At 42.1% G+C, this 24,150-nt stretch overlaps 1 protein-coding gene and 1 pseudogene across 8 annotated transcripts in view; one reads left to right on the top strand and one right to left on the bottom strand.

Annotated features, from left to right (window-relative positions):
• Positions 1–24,150, bottom strand: part of KIAA1549L (KIAA1549 like) — a 267,232-nt gene that overhangs the window by 219,505 nt on the left and 23,577 nt on the right. The window lies entirely within an intron of this gene.
• On the top strand, positions 1,396–24,082 carry LOC144293122 (small ribosomal subunit protein uS3 pseudogene; annotated as a pseudogene).

The following is a 24,150-nucleotide window of genomic DNA, read 5'->3' as shown; positions in this document are numbered from 1 at the left end:
CAGGCAGGATCCAGGCCTGGATCCCACAATGCATTTAGTTCTCAAGTCTTGTTAGCCTCTGCCAACCTGTGACGGGTCCTCAGTGCTTGTCTTTCACAGCCTTGACATCTGCCAAGAGAACCGGTCAGGTATTTTTGCAGACTGTCTCTCAATCTGGGTTTATCTGATGTTTCCTTATGATGGAGTGAGATTGTGCACTTTGAGCAAGAATCCCCCAGATAGGATGTTTTGCCCTTCTCGGTGGATCAAAACATGGTGCACAGCACAAAAGAGTTGAAATATCTTCTCCCTGGTGCTGTCACTCACCCCAACCCCCCATCTTTTGGCTAAGGTGGCGTTTGCTGGGTTTCTGCATCCACATCATATTTGATACAGTGTAAAATAGGATCCCAGCCTTTCTCCTGGTCAGAATGGAAATAAGTAGATGTTTCTACTCACAGTCCAGCACCTGTTCACCAATAAATGTCATTGTACTCAGCACCCAAAGGACTTACTTTCATTTCTTTCTTTCTTACTTTTATTCTTTCTTTTGATTATATTGTAGGTTCTTTTTCCCCTAAATATGTTTAATATGAGCACTGACTCAGCACACCCAGAATCCCCTCACAACCTAAGTGTATCCAAGTCCCACATGAGAACTTTAGTATCAAAAGTATCAATAACAAAGATCACCAACCCCATGATGAGCACTACCTTCAAGGCTCTTCACATACATGATCCCTATTCTCAAAACTAAGCCTAACAGAGTGGAGCAGGATGCCTAGACCATCTGATGCTCAGCCTCCTGACATAGCCCCTGCTATAATATTAAGTCTGAACAGTGTGGGAAGAAAATAGCTTCCTGAGGACCCAGCCCCCCAAATGCCAACAAAAAGTATAATCCAATCATGACAACTACTCTCTGTAAGGTGTGGACATGGTCCTTCCCTGGATATTCTCTTTTTCAATTTCACAACAGCTATGGGATGGGAGTATGCACGCCATTTCACACAGGTCAGAAAGAGCAAATAACATGCCCAAGATTCAAAACCAAAACCCTAACCTAAATCTGGTCATGCCTCTAATATACAGAAAATATGCCACAAAGGTACGATCAGCAAAATGCAAACTGATAAATTCCATAAGCAATCTAGGGGTTTTTCCCCTTGCACTTTTCTCTTTATCATTAAAGAGAGAAAAAGAGAAATGAGGGAGAACCTATAGATTAAAAGATACTTAAAAGACATATAGCAGATGTGGGGCTTACTGGATCCTATTTCAAACAAACTGTAAAAGCAAAAATGAAATTTATAACGTTGGATTCTATCGATATTAAGAATCATTAATTTGTTCAGAGGTGATAATGACATTTTAGTTCTGTTTTTAAAAAGTCTTTATCTGCTTTCCTTTCGGCAGCAAGATGGTGGTGCAAACTTCCAAGAAGAGGCAGTTTGTGGCTGATGGCATCTTCAGAGCTGAACTGAATGAGTTTCTCACTCGGGAGCTGGCTGAAGATGGTGACTCCAGAGTTGAGGTCAGAGTTACACCAACCAAGCCAGAAATCATTATCTTGACCACCAGGACACAGAATGTTCTTGGTGAGAAGGCTGGTGGATGTGGGAATGGACTGCTGTGGTTCAGAAGAGGTGTGGCTTCCCTGGGGGCAGTGTGTAGAGCCCCATGCTGAAAAGGTGGCCACAGGAGGTCTGTGTGCTATTGTCCAGGCCGAGTCTCTGTGTTAGAAACCTCTAGGAGGCCTTGCTGTGCAGGAGAGTGGGGCCAAAGGCTATGAGGCTATGGTGTCTGGGAAACTCCAAGGACAAAGGGCTAAATCCGCGAAGTTTGTGGATGACTCGATGATTCACAGCAGAGACTGTGTTAACCACTATGTTGACACCTCTGTGCACCGCGTGCTGCTCAGACAGGGTGTGCTGGGCTCAAAGTGCAGATCATGCTTCCCTGGGACCCAAGCGGTAACACTGGCCCTGAGAAGCCTCAGCCTGGCCATATGAGCTGCCGGAACCCAAAGTTGAGATACTTCCCACCACTGCCGCCTGGGAACAGAAAAGTGCGAAGCCAGAGCCACTGCCATGCCACAGCCAGCCCCCCAGTAGAACAGGGTCTCCTTGGCAGCTGGAACTGGAATCTGGAGATTGCTCTGAAAAGACCTTTAATAAAATCTTTGAAAAAGAAAAAAAATAATAAAATTTTTAAAAATAAAGGGCACCTGGTGGTTTAGTCGGTTATATGTCTGATTCTTCACTTCAGCACCAGGTCTCGATCTCAGGGTCATGAGTTCAAGCCCAGCACTGGGATACACGATGGGCATGGAGCCTTCTTTAAACAAACAAACAAACAACAGACCTTATCTTTTTAGAGATTCATATTGAAATATCTACGAATGAAGGGCACCTGGGTGGCTCAGTTTTTGAGCGTTCGAAACTTGATTTTGGCTCAGGTCGTGACCTCAAAGTCATGAGATCAAACTGTGTATCGGGCTCCATGTTCAGCAAGGAGTCTGCTTGAGGTTCTCTCCCCCTCTCGCTCCCCCTCCCTCTGCCCCTCCTCCTGCTGGCAAGTGCACGTGCTCGCTCTCTTTCTCTCTCTCTCTCTAAAAATAATAAACCTTGAAAGATCTATGAATGAAAGAATATGACATCTTGCATTTTATTAAAACTTATATTAGGGGAGAAGCAGATGCTGGTGCCATTGAAACAAACTGGCCATCAGTGAATAGTCATTGAAGCTGACTGACAGGTAAATGGGGTTCATTATAGTATTCTGCATATTTTGTGTATTTTTAAAATTCTCCATAATAAAATATTACCCCCCAAAAATGCCCAAGATCACACATATTGCAAATGAAGGGCAGAGTCAGGACTTGAACACAGGTGATCCAAGTCCAAATGTCAACTTCCTCCCACTCTTACTACTATACCCAGATCTCTCTACTACATATTTATCTCATTTCAAAGCTTATGTCTCAAAAGGAAATGCCACAACAAATCATTCTTATAAGCCCAGAGTTTCTCCAAAGAAAGCCACAGAACAAGTATAAAATAGAACTGTCAGAGAAACAAGTATTAACAGGAAGATCCCTTGATACACACTTTCAAAAGCTGCACTTTGTTTGCTGTACATACAGAGCAAATCAGCAGAGAATGAGCCAACCAAGAGAACCAAGAGTCCTCTAATTAACAGATTTTTGTAAATAGGCCTTCAGAACCAAGAAGAGGAGCTGTCTGTAAGAAACACAGAAAAAGTTGTCATATGATCTAAGTAATAACTATGTAAGACTTTACATAGTGCTCTCAGATTAATTAAGTCATCTTAGGCTCTCAAAAATTCCTTGAGATGAGTTAGAGTACATAGTAACACCCCTACCCTAAAAATGAAGCAAATGAGAGATAAAGAGGTCACCTGGATGGGGACTCAAAGTCACAATTTTATTAATTAATTAATTCATTCATTCATTCATTCATTCACTCACTCACTCATTGAATAAGCACTGACTCTCAGCCTGATTTCTATTCTAAGTGCCTGGGATATAGAGATACTGGAGATCCATGGTCTCTGGACCTCTCTGGACCGTTTAGGATTTCCCCATCCCCTTCGAACAAGAGTCCAGGAGGGCAGCCTTTCCCCTAGCCCCATCTCCTATCTACTCCCAATCTTAAGTCCCACATACATCCAGGATTCTGCAGAAACAGTGCTGGCTCTAGGGAACACTGCATTTAAAACCTGAATGGGAGCATCTGCCTTTGGCTCAGGTCATGATCCTGGGGTCCTGAGATCAAGTCCCATATCAGGCTCCTCACAGGGAGCCTGCTTCTCCCTCTGCCTAGATCTCTGCCTCTCTCTCAGTGTCTCTCATGAATAAATAAATATATAATTTTTTTAAGAAGCCTGAAGGAAGACCATAATTTTCCCGGTTCAATCTCTTCTACTTGCCCTTCTCATCAGCACCCAAAGCAGGGTATGTATTTCCACATGTAATAAATTACCAAAGCAGAAAAAAAGAATGTTATCAACTTTACCCACAGATAAATAAATCACATTTACATCATTCAACTAATATTTATTGAACATTGACTATAAGCCAGGTACCTAGGGGACCAATATGATGAATATAAGACAGTCTCAGCCATCCAGGAGCCTATAATCAATAGGGGCTATAATCACATACTTAACAGCATTAGAGGCAGTGCTGTTTTGTGTCACGCACCATTGAGATTTTAACACTTAATAACTTTGAGGAGTCATAAGCTTTTCTTACTCTTTTTCTTGTTTTTCATGGCAGTGTCCACTGACCTACACCTCACTATCAGCCACATGTGCCGTATACTATAAATTCAACTCAGAAAGAGGAGGGGGCTTCGAGAGGAATGAAAAGGCATCTTACAATTTACTGAAATATAAGGACTGGCATCTCATTTGAAAGAGCTTATTTTAAAAGGCAAGCACAGTCTGGGGTAAGGGGGGGGGTGGTGACAGGAGGATGCAGCTTCTGAGGAACACCTGCAAGAACAGGAGAATCCTAGCAAGGGCATTCCCAGTGCAGCGGTGGCCCACGCAAAGTGGCAGAGGGCCAAGAAAAGGGCAAAACACACCCTAGCAACTAAGAATGTAATGCATTTGGGAAGGAGCACAGAGGACAATGGTTGTTTACCATATGTGCATCTAAGAGTCACCCTGGGAGGCTTATGAACCATCCTGTGTCCCACTCCTAAGTTTCCTGATTCAGAAGGTCAGGAGCGTGGACTCACAATCCGCACCTATGGGTGGACTGTGGATAGCACTAGGAGAATCAGCAATGATGAGGTATGGTGAGAGACCTGGCAGAAGAGGAGACCAAGCTGGGCTCCAGAACACAGACTTCATGGGGCAGGGATGACACTTAGATGAGTGCCACGCAACTGCCATGATCAGAATTACAGTTGTCAAGGTCAGGTTCCCAGATGAGCAGCAGCATCACCTGGGAACCTGTCAGAAATACAAATTCTCAAACCCTGTCGCAAAATATACTGAATCAGAAACTCTAGAGTGGAATCCAATAGTCAGTATTTTAACAAGCCCTTGGGTAACCATGACGCCTGCTCAAGTATGAAGAACACAGCTCTGAGTTCATACTGGCGATGGTGTGCAATGGCCAATATTGCATTAAAATTCCCACTAACTCCATTCCTGGCTAATCTCGCATTTTTTGTTGTTATTCTGTCCTTTCTTCCCTAAAACATGGGAAATGGGCTGCAAACCAGCATGGTCAGAATGGCTTGCTAATCTGCTTTATAAGTCACTAACATTTAATGCTTGACCAAGGGTCTGTAAAAGCATTAAAATGGAAGTGCTTGGTCAGGACCTCTCAAACTTCAATGTGCTTAGGAATCACCTGCAGTTCTTGTTCAAGTGAAGATTCTGAATCCATAAGCTGGAGTGGGGGCCCAGGCTTCTGCATTTCCAGCAAACTCCAGGTGATGCTATTGTTACCAGATCACAGCACACACCTGGAGCAGCAAGAAATTACATAATTCTAGAAAGCCCCCATAGCAGGACACCATCTCCCCACCAGCTGGGCTTTTCCTCTCCAATCTGCTCCTCATCCCCACCCCCATAGTATTCCAGCCCCTCTGTCCACTCTCCCCACACACTCCCTGTGCCTTCCCTTTCCTCCTCATCAGCCCCTGAGTCCAAACATCTATTGGTACCATACCCTGCCTGAGAAGAGGGGCTTTCTGGGAGGGAGAGAAAGGAGTTAATGCGCTTCCCCAAGCACCTCCACCCTACTCCAGGGGAACTCTGGCAGGAGGAAGGATCTGGCTCATTTGTTTGCAGAGCTAACTATGCATTATTTAAAACATAAACTATCAGCTTTAGCTTCATTTGAGGCTGTAAATCAACAATCATTCCTCAGGGCTAGAGGGTCCCTTGTCACCCTCCCATGAGCTCCATCAGTGGAGAACAGTCAAAATCCCAGCTGGGACCACTGCATTAACTCAGTTAAAAAAACAAAAAACAAAAAAACGTGATGCCTGCAGACACACGTCCCTAACTAGCGCAAGTGCAATTTCATTCTGCTCCAGACGCTGCACCAGTCGCCTGCCCCACAAGCTCATCAAGTATTCTGTGGTTATGAAACGTTTATGCTAACAAAACTGCAGAGTTGCAGCTCAGGACTTCACTGTAAATATTTATTGACCACGACCATCAAGACACAGCTTCTCTTTTAACTTCAGGGTCCCTTTCCTGGTTTTCCCCACCAGGCAGTTCAATTCCCACTCTCTCTGTTCCTCCCTTAAAAAAAAAAAAAAAAAAAAAAAAAAAAAAAAAAAAAACTTCTTACATAAAATTGTTTTGTGAAAATCCACATGACCTCTTTAGAACAGTTCAATCAAAATTAATAAAAGATTTCTGATATACAAACTAGGACTCTTAACACGTGAGCTCGATGAGTAGGGAGTAGCTTTGTGGATGCTCTTTCTGGGCATAAGACCATAAAATGATGATTTAATCACTGGGGAATATTTATCACAAATAGTGTCAGATGATGTACTGTAAAATTTATGTGTCTAAAAGCTCGAGTGTACAATATAAAGAGATTGCTCAGATGTTTTGGACTTATTGGACTGGCTCCACTGTTTATTACACGGAGGCTTAATACTGTAATAGGCTCTCTTTGAAGATTTCCTGTTGAAAAAAAGAAATCCATTCAACAAATTATATTTACTGTGTACACTCAACAAAGGAGAAAAAAAAAAAGAGCACCACCCTGATGACTCTCTAATGAAGGACAGGGGAAAAGTCTAAGGAATAATAAATCTGACTGTAAGGAAAGATGAGGGAAAATACACCAAGAATAGAAACACTCTGTGCCTTCAAAATGGACTCAGGAACCACTAACATATCCTTAGTGTAAGCAGAAACCATCAAGCATAAAGACTGGCTAATAAAAATTTCAAGGTATGATTATAATTAGATAGCTATCCACCAACCCCATTACTCGGCTCTCATAAAGCTTGCCACTCAGCACTGAAGCAATAATCTTTTTTATTTTAGGTCGACCATCTTTATTTCTATGCTGAGAGGAAAATGTAGGAGAAAATCATAAAGAGATGCATGGGGAGCTTCTGGAATGGAAGATGAGACCTGAATTTAGTCTTAGATGCTCACAGAATCTAGGACATCAGCTAAGATGGGGTGCCCTCAACAGTACCTCAGTGCTCCCCACCAAATTCTGTGGTTATCTTCTAGACCTCCCTGCAGTGCTGTCCCCATCACTCAGTGGCTCTACAAAGGGCCTCTTTTGCTTTTAGAAAATACAAAATCTCTCCCTGACTCCTCTAATTGTCTAGTGCATATTCAGACAACCTCCAGCATAACAATCCTCGACCCATACACAGCAGAGTCCCAGATGCCAATTATAATTTCCAAAAGGACAAAAATGTGTCTACTTTCTCCCCTAGTATATCTATCCCCTGAGCCCAGGGCACAAGCCAGGCCACTGGGATGAACTCGGTATCTCCACAAGGATGAATGAAAGATTCTCAGCATATACAGCCATAACAACAACAAAAAATCTCGCTAAGGTCATGGGGCCTTGTCTGTTCAATGATTTAACAAATATTTATTAAAAACCTATTTTGGATGCTGAGACATACCAGCCAGCAAAACAGTCCCTGCCTTCATGGAGCTGATATTCCAGCTAGGAAGGCAGACAATAAATAAATGATCTCAAGGTCAGGTGATAAATATTACGACAGAAAAAAGCAACCCAGGATGAGAGGGGTGAGGAGCTCCCTAGGGCACCCCAGTAGGGTAGTTACTGGACGAGATCCCTGGTGAGCATTAGAGCAGAAATCTGAGGATGTGAGAAATGTAGTCAGCAGATTACACAGGGAAAAGCACACCAGGCAGAGGGAACAGCCTGTGCAAAGACCTTGCAAGGAGGACAGATGCAGAGACCAGAGATAAAAGGTAGAAGGAATGGCTGGAGGTGGCAGGCCAGATAATGTATGGCAATGTTCTTAAACCTGGAGTTCATAACCCACCCCTGAGTCACAAAATCAATGTATCAAGTCACCACTAGCATTTTAAAAAACGAAACAGAATAGAATGAAATAGAAATAACCAGTATGCACTGCTTATAGTCAGCCTAAATATTGTTTGGTGAAATTCTGATGTGGGGCGGGCAGTTTGCTCAGGCACATGTTGTACATCTGTGCCGCAGTACAATATAAAACGTGCTTCTCACGGTGAATTACAATAAAAAAAAAACATGAATGCAGTACTTCATAAATCTGTGCTGTCCAACACACTGGCTATTAGCCACATGTGGCTATTTAAATTTAAATTAACCAAAACTAATCAAAATTTAAAATTTGGTTCCTAGGTCACACTAGTCACATTTCAAGTGTTCGGTAGCCACATGTAGCTGGTGGCAACTGCACTGCACAGAACATTTCCATCAGAATGCAGAAAGTTCTCTTGGAAAGCAGTTATAGATTGTTCTCTGAGTCTGTGACCCCTCTAATGTCACCTAATAGAATTACAAATGTGTCTAGGATGATCAGATGAATGAGCTTTCTGAATAAAAGGCTCAGAATTTATATTGTCTCATAATACAGCTGGCATCCAGCTGGAGATAAAACCAAAATATGCTGAAAATCACCCTGACATATCCCAGCCATATGCATGGGCTGGCAACAGTCACTTGGCCTCAACTTCCTTTCCTATGAAGTAACTATTAATAAATAACCACCCATTATTTGTTTTGAATTGTAAGGATTTACTAGGGGGAGAACTACAAAATTTATAGAATTCCTAAAGGAGAGCACTTCAGGAATGAGCGCCTGACCAAGTGTGGTACAACAATGTGATTTTTAAAAATCCGTTTCCTGGCCCTGAGCAAGGGCTGAAACCAAACACAATGAAGGCATAATACCACCAAATAGGACCCTAATGATTACCAACCAGTGTTATCCTCAGAAGTCCTGCAGCCTGAGAAGCAGTGATACCTCACATGAAGAGTTGTTAGGACACCTAATTCAGGAGTGGTCACCCTACCACGGATAGGTCTGCACCCTATGGTGTCTGGGACTGGCTGCTACTTAAAGAGGGGCTTTTCCATGGTTGGGAATCATCAGTGTTTAGAGCTCCTTCACTTTGGCCCTTTCTCCTGGCAACAACATAAAGAAAGATGCCTATGGATAGGAGGGTCTCATCTCAGGCTCTGACTTCTGTGTAGCTTGGAAAGGAAATGAATGAGCCAGCACAAACAGTGTGGGCCAGGGAGCAACATCAGGGATGTGGTTGTCTCACTGGGCCCCCCAAACAGAAGCTGCTCCCCCTGAGAACAAGAAGGAGAAAGGTTTGCCTTGCATTCCACCTTCCATTGCAGCAGGACCTTGGTCCCCTTCCAGCTTCAGCCTAGATGATGTACTTGCCTTCTCGGTCCAGATGTAGGCAGGCAAAAAAGGATCCCAAACGAGTATGTTACTCAAGGATAATGCATCCATACACTTAGAAGCCAAACTGAGAACAGGTACTCTGATACCTACAACTGACAATGGGGTGGAATACGTATTTGAAATTGGAACTCTGAAAATCCACAATGTATGGCCACCATATTATGCAACCCAGATGCATATTGTGTAATCCAGCATCTAACACAGGTGCCTAGAGCATCATGGGCACTCAGGAAGTATTTTTGAATGGATAAATGATTGGATATGAAATGTATAATACCCTACACTAACCTAACATGGCTACAACTTTGTCTTTCCGAAGCAAGAAGCAGGGAAAAGTAGACTTGCTTTGCCTAATATTTCACCAGTCTTATCAATAATGCACCGAGGAAAGAAACCATAAAGGGAAAGATTCATTGATCCGGCTATATTAAATGTCAGATGTTGAAAAACACCATAAAAATTAAAAGGAAAATGATAAATTGGGGGGAAAATAACTGCAACTATGATAAAAATTTAATCTTATGACTCTATAAAGAGGTCTTCAAATCAACAGGAAAAAATGTACAGTAGCTTAATAGAAAATGGGTGAAGAATGTGAACAGAATCTTACACACACACACAAGTAGCTAATAAACACATGAAAGAAGTTCAGTCTCCCTGCTGCTAACCAAAGAAATTCACATCAAAGCAACGATATGAATATGATACCATTTTCAACTATCAAGTTGGCAGAGGTCTTCTGTTGTTTTGCTTCATAATGACAATACCCAACATTGGCGAGGGTGTGGAGAAATCAGTTCCCTCCTACACTGTTCATGCACTTATGGAAGATAATTTGATAGCATGTGCTAAATGCCATAAAAATCTGCACTCTTTCTGATCCAGTAACTCTATTCCAGGAATTTATTCTAAAGAAATAGCCAGAGATATAATCAATGATTTATGTGAAAGACATCCATCAGATGTTTATGGGAGAGGAAACCATAAGTCGCCTATAAATCCATCAGTAGAGGGTTGTTAAGTGAACTATATTACTAGCCTATGATAGAAACTATACATCATTTTTAAAAGTTCTTTACAATATTCACAATAGCCAAGAGTTAGAAGCAACCCAAATGTCCATGGACTGATGAATGGATAAAGAAAATGTGTTATATGCATACACTTATTCAGCCTTTAAAAGGAAGAAAATCCTGACACATGCTACGCCATGGATGAACCCTGGGGATACTATGTTAAGTGAAATAAGCCAGTCACAGAAAGATAAGTACTGCAGGAGGCCACTTAGATGAGGTAGCTACCATAGTCAAATTCATAGAAACAGAAAGTAGAATAATGCTTAGCAGGGGGAAATGAGGAACTGTTGTATGATGGGCACTGAGTTTCAGATTTGCAAGATGAAAAAGTTCTGATGAAAAGATGTTTCACAACAATGTGAATGTACGTAACACTATGTACACCTAGAAAATGGTTAAGAAGGTAAATTTTGCATTATCACAATTTTTTAGAAGTTCCCTTACGAGACTATCTAGTCATCCATGGGTTATTCATTTCATAAACTGCCATACCATAAAATACACTTCATGCTAAATCCATACAGCACTTAGCTTAATTTTTGTGTGATTCTGAAGGCACTTTTAGGATGTTGCAGAAACTCATTTGTAATGATGAACTTCAAAGCTACCAATTACAATGTTAACAGACGTCTAGGCTTATGTACTAATTGAGCGTGGCAGTTAATAAAAATACTAGTTCGTGGATTTACTGAATTAAGAAATCATAATGTCACAAATGCTTTGTCAACGGCTAGTTCAGGTTTTCCAGGGAGTTTAGAATATTCTGTATCCATATGCATCCAGATCCTGGAGGCTGAAAGCCCTACATGTCAACACACACAAATCTTTTGTCAGACCCCTGTCCTGGTTTTCTTTTTGTAAATGTGAGCGAACACCTCAAGTAGAGGTGCTAACTGTATTTCAGTATTCTGACCCTCACCAACAAGACAGCCTAAAAGGACAGCTCTCTGCAAAGTGCAATGCAGCTTCTGGACATCGGTGTGGCACAAAGTCCACACCAATTCATGTAGACCTTTGAAGACATTAATTTTTTCATTATTATTGTTTTTTCATTGCTTCCCCGGCACCTGAAACAGTTTTAATAAAGATAAAATATACTTTATCCAACAAATAAGATAATTAATCACATAGATTTTACTACAATAAAGACCAAAGATGGGGATCCCTGAGTGGCTTAGCAGTTTGGTGCCTGCCTTCGGCCCAGGGTGTTATCCTGGAATCCCAGGATCGAATCCTACATCAGGCTCCCTGCATGGAGCCTGCTTCTCCCTCTGCCTGTCTCTCTGCCTCTCTTTCTCTCTGTGTCTTTCATAAATAAATAAAAAAATCTTAAAAAAAAAAAAAAGACCAAAGTCAACAGAAGTTTTAGATACGGCTGACCCTTGGACAACAAGAGGTTTGAACTGCACGGGTTCACTTGTACATGGAATTTTTACAGTATAGTACTATAAAAGTATTTTCTCGGGATCCCTGGGTGGCGCAGCGGTTTGGTGCCTGCCTTTGGCCCAGGGCACGATCCTGGAGACCCGGGATCGAATCCCACGTCGAGCTCCCGGTGCATCAAGCCTGCTTCTCCCTCTGCCTGTGTCTCTGCCTCTCTCTCTCTCTGTGACTATCCTAAATAAATAAATAAAATATTTTTAAAAATATTTTTTAAAAAAAGTATTTTCTCTTCCTTTGATGTTCTTTTAAAGATTTTATTTATTTATTTATTTATTTATTTATTTATTTATTTGAGAGAGATAGAGAGAGCATGAGTGAGGTGGAGGGGCAAAGGGAGAGGGAGAAGCAGATGCCCATCTGAGCAGGGAGCCTGAAGCAGGGTCAAACCCTTGACCCTAGGATCATGACCTGAGTTGAAGGCAGATGCTTAACTGACTGAGCCACCCAGGTGCCCTTGCCTTGTGAGTTTTTTAAGATTTTCTTTTCTCTAGTTTATTTTATTATAAGAATGCAATATATAATAACATGCAAAATACGTGTTAATCAATTATTTATATCATTGGTAAGGCTCCCAGTCAACAATAGATTATTAGTAGTTAAGCTTTGGGGGATGGGTGGGGGGATGGGGTGACTGGGTGATAGGCACTGAGGGGGGCACTTGACAGGATGAGCACTGGATGTTATACTACATGCTGGCAAACCGAACTTATAAAAAAATATACAAAAAAAAAAGCTTTGGGGAAATCAAATATTATTTTGGATTTTTTAATACACAGGGATCAGTATCCCTAACCCATCCCCTGTGTTGTTCAAGGATCAAGTGTATTTACATATTTTGCTAAGTGACAGTATAACAATTCTAAATGAGCATTGTTGAGGGAAAACATCTTCTCCTAGAATTAATTATTCTAAATCCACATCTAACAAAAGTCATGTTCCATAACTCACTCTGTGGAATGTTAATAGACACTTTTTTAAAAAAGATTTTTAAATTTTTTTTTTATTTATTCATGAGATACACAGAGAGAAAGGCAGAAACATAGGCAGAGGGAGAAGCAGGATTCCTGCAGAGACTCGATCCCAGGACCCCAGGATCACAACCTGAGCCAAAGGCAGAGGCTCAACCACTGAGCCACCCAAGCATCCCTTAATAGGCATTCTTAATAAAAGGAGTCCATATTCAAATAAATTGGGGAAACTGGGGTAAACAAAGTAAAACTGGTTTCTCTGAGGCCAAACCTCCGTAAAGACACTCATTACTATATGACACTATATACTTCAGGACTAATACTAGAGCAAGGCAAGGACCCAGAAATACCACTTCTTGCCCCAATATAGAATCCAGGATCGTCCAGCCCACACAGTCTTATTTATAGCAAGTTTGTAAGGGTGTTAGTATTTCAGGGAATGCCTATATTAGCAGGATTTGGCCAATATACTTAGTCTGTAAAACAAGACTCAAGAACAATACATGTAATCCTTTTTACAATCTGGATGTATACAACAGGAGTTACTCATATGATAACCCAAGGAGACAAGTTTCCAACAGCCACTGGACATAATGTTGGGAAAACATACAGGCTTTTCTTCCTGTGTAGTTCATATAAAATATTCATGTAAGAAATAGAACACTAGCTGATTTAAACATCATCATTTTTATTGGCTGTAACACAGGCTTAGAAACCTTTAACTCTGGGATCCCTGGGTGGCGCAGCAGTTTGGCGCCTGCCTTTGGCCCAGGGCGCGATCCTGGAGACCCCGGATCGAATCCCACATCGGGCTCCCGGTGCATGGAGCCTGCTTCTCCCTCTGCCTGTGTCTCTGCCTCTCTCTCTCTCTCTCTCTCTCTATCATAAATAAATAAAAATTAAAAAAAAAAAAAAAAAAAAAAAAGAAACCTTTAACTCTAATGGAAATTAAATGCTTTGCATTTAAGATGTTTCCTACTCTGACCTTTAAACATTAAAATAACTAGAAGCACCACAAAGCTGAAAGGATAATGTTTCGCTTACCCCGGTGCTACGTTTCAGACCTGCAGTTGTTAAGTATAAGATGGTCTTACCTTCAAGGTCAAAAAGGACAAGACGTCCTGTGTGTAGCTGGAAGGGCAGGCATGATGAACCACAGGAACCCTCTTCCCCACAAAAGAGGCAAGAGAAGGCTCATATGGAGGACACCCTGCATGCCTGACATCCAGCAAATCTGAAAGTCTGACTTGATTTCTCAATAATTCTCAGTGATACTCAGTCTGCGCTGGGGAGCACATGTGATTTTTACCTAATATGAACGCACTGCTTCTGAAAAATGTAAATACACTGAACGCCAGGCAGAAGGACCAGAGGAGCGAACTCCTTAAAAAAGAAAACTCTAACAAACTCTCCCTTTGTCATGTTTAGTGTTACCAGCACTTGGGTCCCTGCCCTTTGATTTGATTTACAAATCAGTAGAGCAAAATTTAAGGATAAATAAAAATGAAAATAAAGCAAAACAAACAAGGTTGGGCAAAATGAACCAAGAGTTTCCAGTTTTTAATTTTGCCAAACAAGGGCATTTAAACATTAAAACGAAATCACCACCACCACAAAATTCCTACCACGCACTAGCGGAGAGATTCGTGTGAAATCCTGGCTGCACCAAAGAATCGCCTGGGGAGCACCACACCCACACTAGTACCTGGTCTGTCCCAGATTCTGATTCAGTTACCTGAGGGCAGCCAGGACTCTATCCCTTCTAAAAGCTCCCCAAGTGGCTCTAATGTGCAGCTGGGGTTGAGAATCATCATTTCATAACAGAAAAGGCATTTTGAGACCGAGAAAGAAAGAGCATAATCTCAGATTATGGATGACTATTAAAAATAAATAAAATTAGGGTACCTGGCTCAGTCGGTTAAGTGTTTGCCTTCTGCTCGGGTCATGACCTCAGGGTCCTGGGATCAAGTCCCATGTTGGGCTCCCTGCTCAGCAGAGCGTCTGCTTCTCCCTCTCTCTCTGTCCCCCACTGCCCTCCCTCCACCACCACCACCACCCCAGCTCTACTCAGGCTCTCTCTCTATCAAATAAATAAAATCTTTCAGATATAGATAGATAGATAAAATTAGACTTCTGAAAAATATATTACATTAACTTTGTATTTCTCATTCACCTTTAACAACCTAGGCTAAAGAATTTGTGGACCAGCAGGTGAAGGTATTAGGTCTACACTAACAGACCACACTTCCCCACCTCTCACTCCATCCGTAAACCCTCACAACCTGGCTTGTGTCCTCTCCACTCCACCAAAGCAGCCCTTGCAAAGCCCAAGAAGGAATCTAAGGTAGCCAAACCCATTCACTTTTCCTACTTTCTCCTAATTCCATAACTTTGCAGCACTTCCCAGAGTGGGCTAGTCCTGCCTTCCTGAAACTGTGTCCTTCCTGGCCTGCGAGACAATTCACTACATCCCAAACACGTCTGCAAATCCTTGCTTCTGGTTTTGCTCATCCTGCTCCCTTTTCTTGGAACTCCCTTCTTCCTCCTCCACGGACCCAGATCCTACACCTAGTCCAAGGACAAAGTCTTGGACTTTGACACTTCTACCCATCCCCATCTGTGTTCTGTGCGTGGGTCCACAGGGAACCTAGTAGAATTTAAAATGCAGGATTCATTTCAAGGGGTAAGATGAGGTCATGGGCTGAAAAGCCAACCTCAAGGTCAAAAGCTATGAAGACTGAAAATCTTGGAAAGCAGAGCACCAGAGGTTCTGAGGCACCTATTTCAGAACCCAGATGATTAACATCCTCCATTGGAATAAGAAACTTTTAACAAGACCCAAGCCAGATACTAAGTAGCTTATGATAACAGTTGCCTTTTTCTGGAGTCATTTCCTAGGCATGGCCTAGGAACAGGAAATTCACCATCACACTTAACCCTGGTAACTCCACCAGGAATATTACTGCCCCATTCACATATTAGCCTTGGGGTGAAGAGACTTGCCCAAGAGCACCTAGCTAGTGAATGGCCCAGCCAGCATGTGAGCCCACCCCTTTGTGGTCCCAAACCTTGGGAAAATCTCTCTGCTACAGTGCACTGCCTCCTTTAATGCTAACTTGTCCAAGCCTTAGCTTCCTCTTCCAAAAAAAAATTAGGGGGTTGGTCTTCATTAGTCCCATGGTCCATGCTCCACATCTAACATCCACCGTTCTGTGAAAAAGAAGAGTGGGGGCAGAGGCAGGCATAGCAGAGGGCCACAAACAAAAAGAAATAAAAGAAAGGCAGCAGTAATAGAGAGGAGATTGAGAAAAGACAAAATGGCTTTTGTGACCCCGGCCAGCCCAGACTCCCTTGGGTTTGTTCCTGACTGTTTCAAGTTTTTTTTATTTTTCATACTCTGAGACTGGGTGAAAGGTAACTCTATAGTGTATTGAGCTTTCCTTCCAAATCTCATCCCAAAATACCCTGAGGACTTACAGAAAACCACTATGGAAATAAAAGTACAGGGAAGGGAAAAAAAAAAAAAAGAGGCAAGAATACACTAGAAAAGAAAGCTTGGGGTTTTCACTTTGAACTGAGAAAGAGGATTATGATAATGATCAAGTGAAGTCATTCAAAAGGGGTGTTTTCCAAAGAAAGAGAATAAATGAGGAATTAGAACAGAAAGGAAAAAGCAAGCAGAGTGACCTTGATTTAGCAACTGATCTGTATTGATTTTCTTTCACCTTCGTTCTTGATTCTGGGAAAAGTCACAATCCAAACTGTGTGACATTGGAGCCTACCCTTAATGGTATTAGTGGATTAACAAAAATGTCCATGAAGCACAACAGAGGAGGGAAATATCTTGGAAGAAATGCTACCTCCTTTAATCACCAGGAAAACCAGCAAGAAAAAAAGAACTCAGTGGAAACCTTCAGGATGGTAAATGTCCTCTATCTTGCTTTCTTGCAAAAAGCCCTTTAGAGAAAAGTATTATGAACCACCCGCTTTCTGACCCTGATGAAGAATTCTGCAAAGCCACTAAGCCAATACATTAGTACACCAACCTTCAAGAGTCTGGGGTTTCACAAAGTGTCAGTGTTGACATGATTTGGTCTCAGTGTTGGAGGCATGGAAACAAACACAGGTGTTATGACACCTGCCCTCTGTACCCCTGGCACCTAAACACTGACCTTTATGTTATTTTACAGGAGAAAAAGTTTTCCACGCAAGCAGCTTTTGGCCTTTTTTAGAGTTCAGTTTAAGGGCAGGACACCTAATCTTAAGGTGGTGAGGTAACCAACCCTTTAACACGAAAATCTGTGTTACCTTGGACATAGAGAGCTGGGATACAGAGATGTGCAAAAAAATGGCACACACAAGATATATATACACACACATATATGTATATGTATATACATATATACAAGATATATATATATACACACATATACATATATAGAAAGGAGAGAGATGGATGGATATATATATATATATATATATCAAGAGAGAGAGATGGATGGAGATAGATGGATAGATAGATATCCCAAAAGTGACTGGTCCAAATCCAAGGTCATATAGTTGACAAGTGGCAAAGCCCCCTGCATTTCACTTCCTGCTTATAATTTAATTCCTACCCTCTATTGTTCCTCAAACAGTTATTGGTTAAAAGAACTTCTCTCTTAATCCAAAACATATTAGCTATTGTTCATTTAAGAAAAGAAGGTGCAGCAAAAGGTACTTTCCGATCTTTATTTTTTGAATACAACAAATATTTACTTCTCATTTCAGAAAGTCAAATTTACTATAATTTCTCTTTCTCTAGAAGGTAGATAACAAAGTAAAAGGGGAACTTCATATTATCTTCACAGCTCTTAAGAAGGGAGTTATCTTATTTAGGAGGATGTAAAAAAACTTGATGACCTCCTTGGGCTTGGAAGATTAGACACATCCCCCCCCCACCCCAAATGCAGGATCATTGAGAGTATGAAGTGACCAAAAAAACCTCAACAACTCTCAGTGAAAACTGCTGAGGACTTTGAGGGGTTGGAGATGAAAGGGAAGAGAGAAGAGAGAAAGATGGCAGCAAAAGGCTGAGGGTTTTTAGAGTGGGTCAGAGAACCCGTCAGAACAGGGACACAGCATGAACTTTTTAAAAGCCATTTGCCTGCTTTGCAGTGCAAATCTTTTGGACTCCCCAACTCTCATTAAAGTCTTCTTGCCAAAGGCAACAAAAGCAAAAACAAACTTGTGGAATGTATCAAACTAAAAAGTTTCTTCCCAGCAAAGGAAACCATCAACAAAAAGAAAAGGCAACCCACTAACATGGGAGAAAATATCTGCAAATCATATATCTGATAAGAAGTTAATATCCAAAATACATAAAGAACTCATACAACTCAGTAGCAAAAAAAAACAATCCAACTTAAAAATGGGCAGAGGAACTGAACGTTTTCCAAACAGGACATACAAATGCCCAACAGGTACATGCAAAGGTAATCACCATCACTAATCATCTGGGAAATATAAATCAAAGCCACAATGAGCCATCACCTTACACCTGTTACAATGGCTATCATCAAAAAGACAAGAGACAACAAGTATTGATGAGGATGTGGAGAAAAGGGAACCCTTGTGCATTGGTGATGGGAATGTAAATTGGTAGTCACTATGGAAAACAGTCTAGAGGTGTCTCAAAAATTTAAAAACAGAACGACCGTATGATCTAGCAATTTCACTTCTGAGTATTTATCAAAAGGAAACAAAAACACTGTCAAAAAGATATTTGCACCTCCACCTCATAGCATAATTTACAATAGCCAAGACATGGAAACAATCTAAGAGTCCATCAACAGATAAATGGATAAAGAAAATGTGATATGGGGTCACCTGGATGGTTCAGTCTCTTGAGTATCTGCCTTCAGCTCAGGTCATGATCCCAGGGTTCTGGGATCATTCCCCGTACTGGGCTTCCTGCTCAGCGGAGAGTCTGCTTCTCCCCCTGTTGGCTTGTGCTCTCTCTCTCTCTCTCTTTTTCTCTCCCTCTCAAATAAATAAAATCTTAAAAAAAAAATGTGATATGTATATATCCTATGCTACACACACACACACACACACACACACACAGAGGAATATCATGCAGCCACAAAAAGAAGGAACTCTTGCCATCTGTGACAACATGGATAAACCTTGAGGGCATTATGCTAAGTAAAATTAGTCAGACAAAGATAAATACTATATAAGCTCACTTATATAAGGAATCTAAACTCATAGAAACAGCTGATCTGCAGTCCCCAGAGTCTGAGTGAGGATTAGGGATGGGTGAAATGGGTGACTGTGATTAAAAGGTACAAATTTCCCAGTTATAAGATAAATAAGTTCTGGGGATGTAATATAAAAAATGTTTTTCTTAATTAAAAACTAAAGTTTTCTGCGTACTTACAAATGCTTGGTTCATACATGCTTTTAAAGAAATTAATAAAAAGGACCAAATTCCATATGCACTAGATGACCAAGTGAAGGACAAGGGCAGAGGGCACCGAAACTGAGCTCACTCCGCGCAAGCAGAAGCTCAAAGGCAGAAGCGAGTTTAAGAACATAAGCTCCTGAAAACTGGCAGACAGCTTAGAGCCTTATACGTCTACCTGCAGGCAACAGGGGAGCTCGAGCCAACCTAAAAGCAGAGTTTACGGAGCAAGAAGACCTTATCTGGCATCTGGGTACATGAAAGCAAAGGTTAACCAAAGAGTTCCAGGAGGCAAAAAAAAAAAAAAAAAAAAAAAGAACAAGAAGAATCAAGCAGTAGCAAACTCACTGCTTCCTGGAAGGTGCCCTGAATCTTTTCAATCAGGTCCGTGAAGATGATGCAGTGGGAGGTAATAATCCCTTCAGTGCAGTATAGGGATGGGGGGGGGGGGGTAGGGGGGGCTTAAGAAAGAAAAGTACAAAAGAAAAAAAGAAAGAAAAGTACAGAGCAGAGAGCAAATGTCAAGCCTCCCAGAATTTCAGGGCTCCCGGGAGCTTGGCTAAGGCTGTCAAGATTTCTGCTGCATTACAACATGTTAGCAAGGGTAAGCGTGTGCTGCAGCCCCCCATCCACACGCACCTGTCTGTGAGACCTACGAGGTCATACAATTTGGACCAAAGATCAGTTGAAAACAGAGACACCAAATGGAAAGCCTAGGGGTCCCGGCAGCCACCCCTCCTGCGCACATGCACATTCGTGTGCCCAGATGGCCTGCGCACGTGTGAGGCATTCGTGGGAGTCTGCAGGAGCCCCCTCCCCTCCCAGCCATTCTGAAAGCGAGCCAAGCAAATTAAAGCAACACTCAGTTACTAACAGAAACGCGAACAGCAGGTGGGTTGGGTTTGTGGGATTTTGGATTATATTTTTCTCTTCTCTGCATGTCAGGGGGGAACAACGTGGTTTTGTTAGATTCACACACACAAAAAAAAAATTAAAATTAAATTGTATTTTGTTATTAAAACAAAACAAAAAAGACTCATCACAATGATCATCTTTTGTTCTTCAACTCTTAATAGTAAAGAGTTTTGCTCTAACTGCCCGAATCACTCAAAGGAGTGGGCCACATGGGTAATAATAAATAACCCTACTTGGAGAAATCATGAGCCTTCCTTGGAGCAGACCAGGTCCATAAGCTGACGGGTATACAGCCTTCACCTTCTGAAAACAGGGCTGATGTCACCCAAGCACACAGATAAGATACTATTTGTAGTGCGGGTTTCGGCTCTTTTGAAAACATAACATATAGGGAGATACCAAAAAAGACAGTACCAGAAAAGAGGATATTCAACTTGAATTTTTTTTTTTTGTTAATTTGCTACGACAGTTTTATTTGAATCGTATGTTATTCAAAACCACTGTTTATATCATTTCCTAGCTCAACATAATTTTGGTCATCTTGTTAAGTCTTTTCAGCTACTTCCTACACAACCCCTTCCACAAACCTAATGTAAGGTTTTCTATTATATATTTTGGCCTCAATACATTTATGATATTTATTCCATTTACATCAATGTTTTATTGATACTCTATTTCTATTTTCCATTCTTCTTCTCTGGATTGGAAGACCCATGAGGGCAAGAATATTTATTCTGTTCCCCACTATTTTCTTCATTCCAATTACCAAGGACAGTTGTTGAATAAATGACCTGATATCTAACAAAAACATTTTTTCCCTCATTTGTTATTTTATTTGACTTCAAATAAGGTTTCATTCACCTCCTTCACCAAGCAAATCCTTTTTACGGTGCCTCACCTGGTTTTTCCTTCCTGCATTGTACAAGAGATTTAAAGGATCCATTTCACTCTCCCTGAGAGTCTACAAGTATTAACTTCATTTAACAACAAGCAATACAGGACCTGTCAGCTGACATAAAGGGTCCACATTCAAAATAATTATCACTAGTTTTTGTGTTTGGGTGTGCCAAACTGGCAATGTCAAATCCCACTGAAAATAAATGATCTAAATCAGTGGTTATGAAATCGGTTTTCTTCATCAAGCCCCCTTGGAAAGCAGAGTGCCAACGAAGTTCCTCTCTCCCAGAAAAAATGCAGGTATGGTATCCACTAAATTTAAACACATAAAAAAAAAATAAATAAAATAAATAAATAAATTTAAACACATAATCTTAAGGATTTATAGACACACACACACACACACACACACACACCCCTTCCTTCGGGTGGTGTTTTTCTAAGTATGGATTGTGATGCATTGCTGGATCATGAAATCAAGTTAGTGGGTCATGACCAGCCTAGAAGTAAAAGGAAGAAAAGGAGTAAGGAAGGAAGAGGAAAGAAGAGAAAGAAAAGAAGGGAAGAAGGAAGAGTATTATTTCCCAGCACTTTTGTTCAGTGGTGGACGTGTGTGTGTGCGTGCACACGTGTGGATGTGAGCGCCAAACCAAAATAAAAAATGTAGTTCTTATTGTGTATTGCCATCAAAATAATTTAGGAGAGAATACTCTAGGGGTTCATGGGCGCCTGATCCAAATGATTAAGGATGAAACTATCATCTTCCTTGGTTGCCAAGATCCCCAGGAAAGAATACTGCCTCTTGTGGGAGTTTAAGCCAGAAGAGGGATCTGTGCCAAGGCAGAGGTGTGAAACAGAATGCCGAGTTTGAGGTACTCCCAGAAATGAAGCCTGATGGGCACAGGGCACAAGGACTCCAGCGGGGGGGGCCCTTGCAGCTAGAGGAGGCCCAACTTCATTCCACAAACCAAACCCAGGTGGGTGACATAGACAGTAAAGCGCACCTGGGAAGGGAGGGTCTGTGACTAACTGGAGAGGGTACACCCCACTAAGAGGCACAGATGTCTTTCTGTCCAGCCAGCTGCTGGCCTAGAGGAATGCCGAAGCCAGAGAGCCAAAATTTCCGGTTTTCAAAGGTAAGCGAGAAATCTAGAGTTGTTAACATGAAATGTTCTGATTTGCAATATAGGCAAGTGAAGCCAAAAGAAAATTGCTTTTCTGGTGCAGACTAATGCTAGGAGTCAAATAAAACCCCATCTGTGGGCTGGACACAATTTTCAGCCCTAGGCTAAGGAAGGAAATGTAATTTGTTTTCTGATCTAGAAAGACCTACGGAAGATGAACTGAGGCGGGAAGGAGGAGAGAGACCACATAGGAGGCTACAGAAATCACCAGATGGGAGATCTCAGGGGCCTGAGCAAAGGCTGTAGGAGGAAGGGAGGACACAGGAAATATTAAGGAGACAGAACCGAAGGACCAATTAGATGTGCCAGCTGAAAGAGAGCAGAGGCGCTTAGGATGACTCTGGTTTCTGGCTTGCGTGGCCTCGCAAACAGAGGCTCCATTCACCAAGACTGGGACTAGGACAAGATCAGGTCAGGAGATCAGATCGGCAAACCACTGAGTGCAAGGTGCTTGGAGAGCATCTAATTGGAAGTGTCCCTAACAGAGAACAGGGCTGGAACACAGCAGAAATTATGGTGGAGATGCAGCACTGTGAGTTGTCTACACTGGGATGTTGGTGAAGCTAAAAGTAAGAAGGCTAAGACAGAACCTTGAGGGCATACCCACATTTAATCGATGAGCAGGTAAAGAAGATGCCACCAAAGACATCTATTGGAAGCAGGGAAGAAGGCTCCAGGAGAGCCGTGGCCATTCAGAAGAGCCACTTGGGAAAATGGGAAGTGGTACAGATGAGAAATCCATGAGGATATTGTACATGGCACCAAAGACCCAGCTGAGATGGGCAGCGGCGGGCCCACTGACTACAGGGATGCTGGAAACAAGTATCGTAACTACCAGCTGTATTTTCATATATTCTGCAGCCTGTGGGTTGAGGCAGACAGAGTGAATGGCTGGAGTATCGCAACGCTGAGGGTACCCAGGATGTGAAAGACAGAAAGGCCCAGAGCCTGAGACATGCGTGGGGCTTGGCTGGATGGAGAAGAAAACCAAAGCATGATGGGGGAGACAGACTAACATAAAAGTCAGAGGTGGACGGGGCAGAAACCTCAGAGAGGCCAAAAAGTAGGCCAACGGGGCATATGAGGGCGAGCACCAGAATGACAGGAGGTTGTAGACGGTGTGGAATACGAGTCTAAGATGTCAGAGGGGCATATGCTCCTGTAGGGAGCCAAGGGCGTGGCCACTGGGGAAGAGCAGTTGAACCCCAGTGAAAACAAAGATGGTTTCCATTAAAAAGTCAAGAAACTCTGAAGCTGAGGGAGGGGAGAGGAAGGTCTCCACATGGATCCTCATGCTGCTTACACTGAGTGCAGGACCTAGAGGGGAGAGACTCTGAGTGTGTCAAATCCTCAATAAATGATGCCACGTTGCCGTCAAGTCAGGTGACAGCAACAAGAAAGGGGAAAGCAGGAAAGTCAATGGAAGGGGATGCTTTGGATGAAGGTAAAAGAATAAAAGTAGAAAAATTTGAATCAGCATGCCACCCACACAGCGCAGGTAGTGCCAGAGAACAAGCAACCTCACTGCAGAACCCCAAAGACCCCATATCAAGCTCCCAAAGACCCTATACCTTACTCACCTTCCACTTACACCCTTTTCTCCCCTTATTCCTTCCCAGTGACGCACAAGGGCGCTGCCCCAGGGGTGCCCCCGGGCCCTGGGTCTGATTCCGTCATTAACCAGCAGAGTGACCATGAACAAGTCATTTAAGCTCCCTGTGCTTGAAGTGAATCATCTAGAAAATGGGGCTTTTGATATTCATTCTTTTTACCAGTGCT

This window comes from Canis aureus, chromosome 21, assembly GCF_053574225.1.
Source record: "Canis aureus isolate CA01 chromosome 21, VMU_Caureus_v.1.0, whole genome shotgun sequence".
Lineage (NCBI taxonomy): Eukaryota > Metazoa > Chordata > Mammalia > Carnivora > Canidae > Canis > Canis aureus.
Note: the sequence above shows the minus strand (reverse complement) of the source record. Positions and strands in the feature narration are given on the sequence as shown.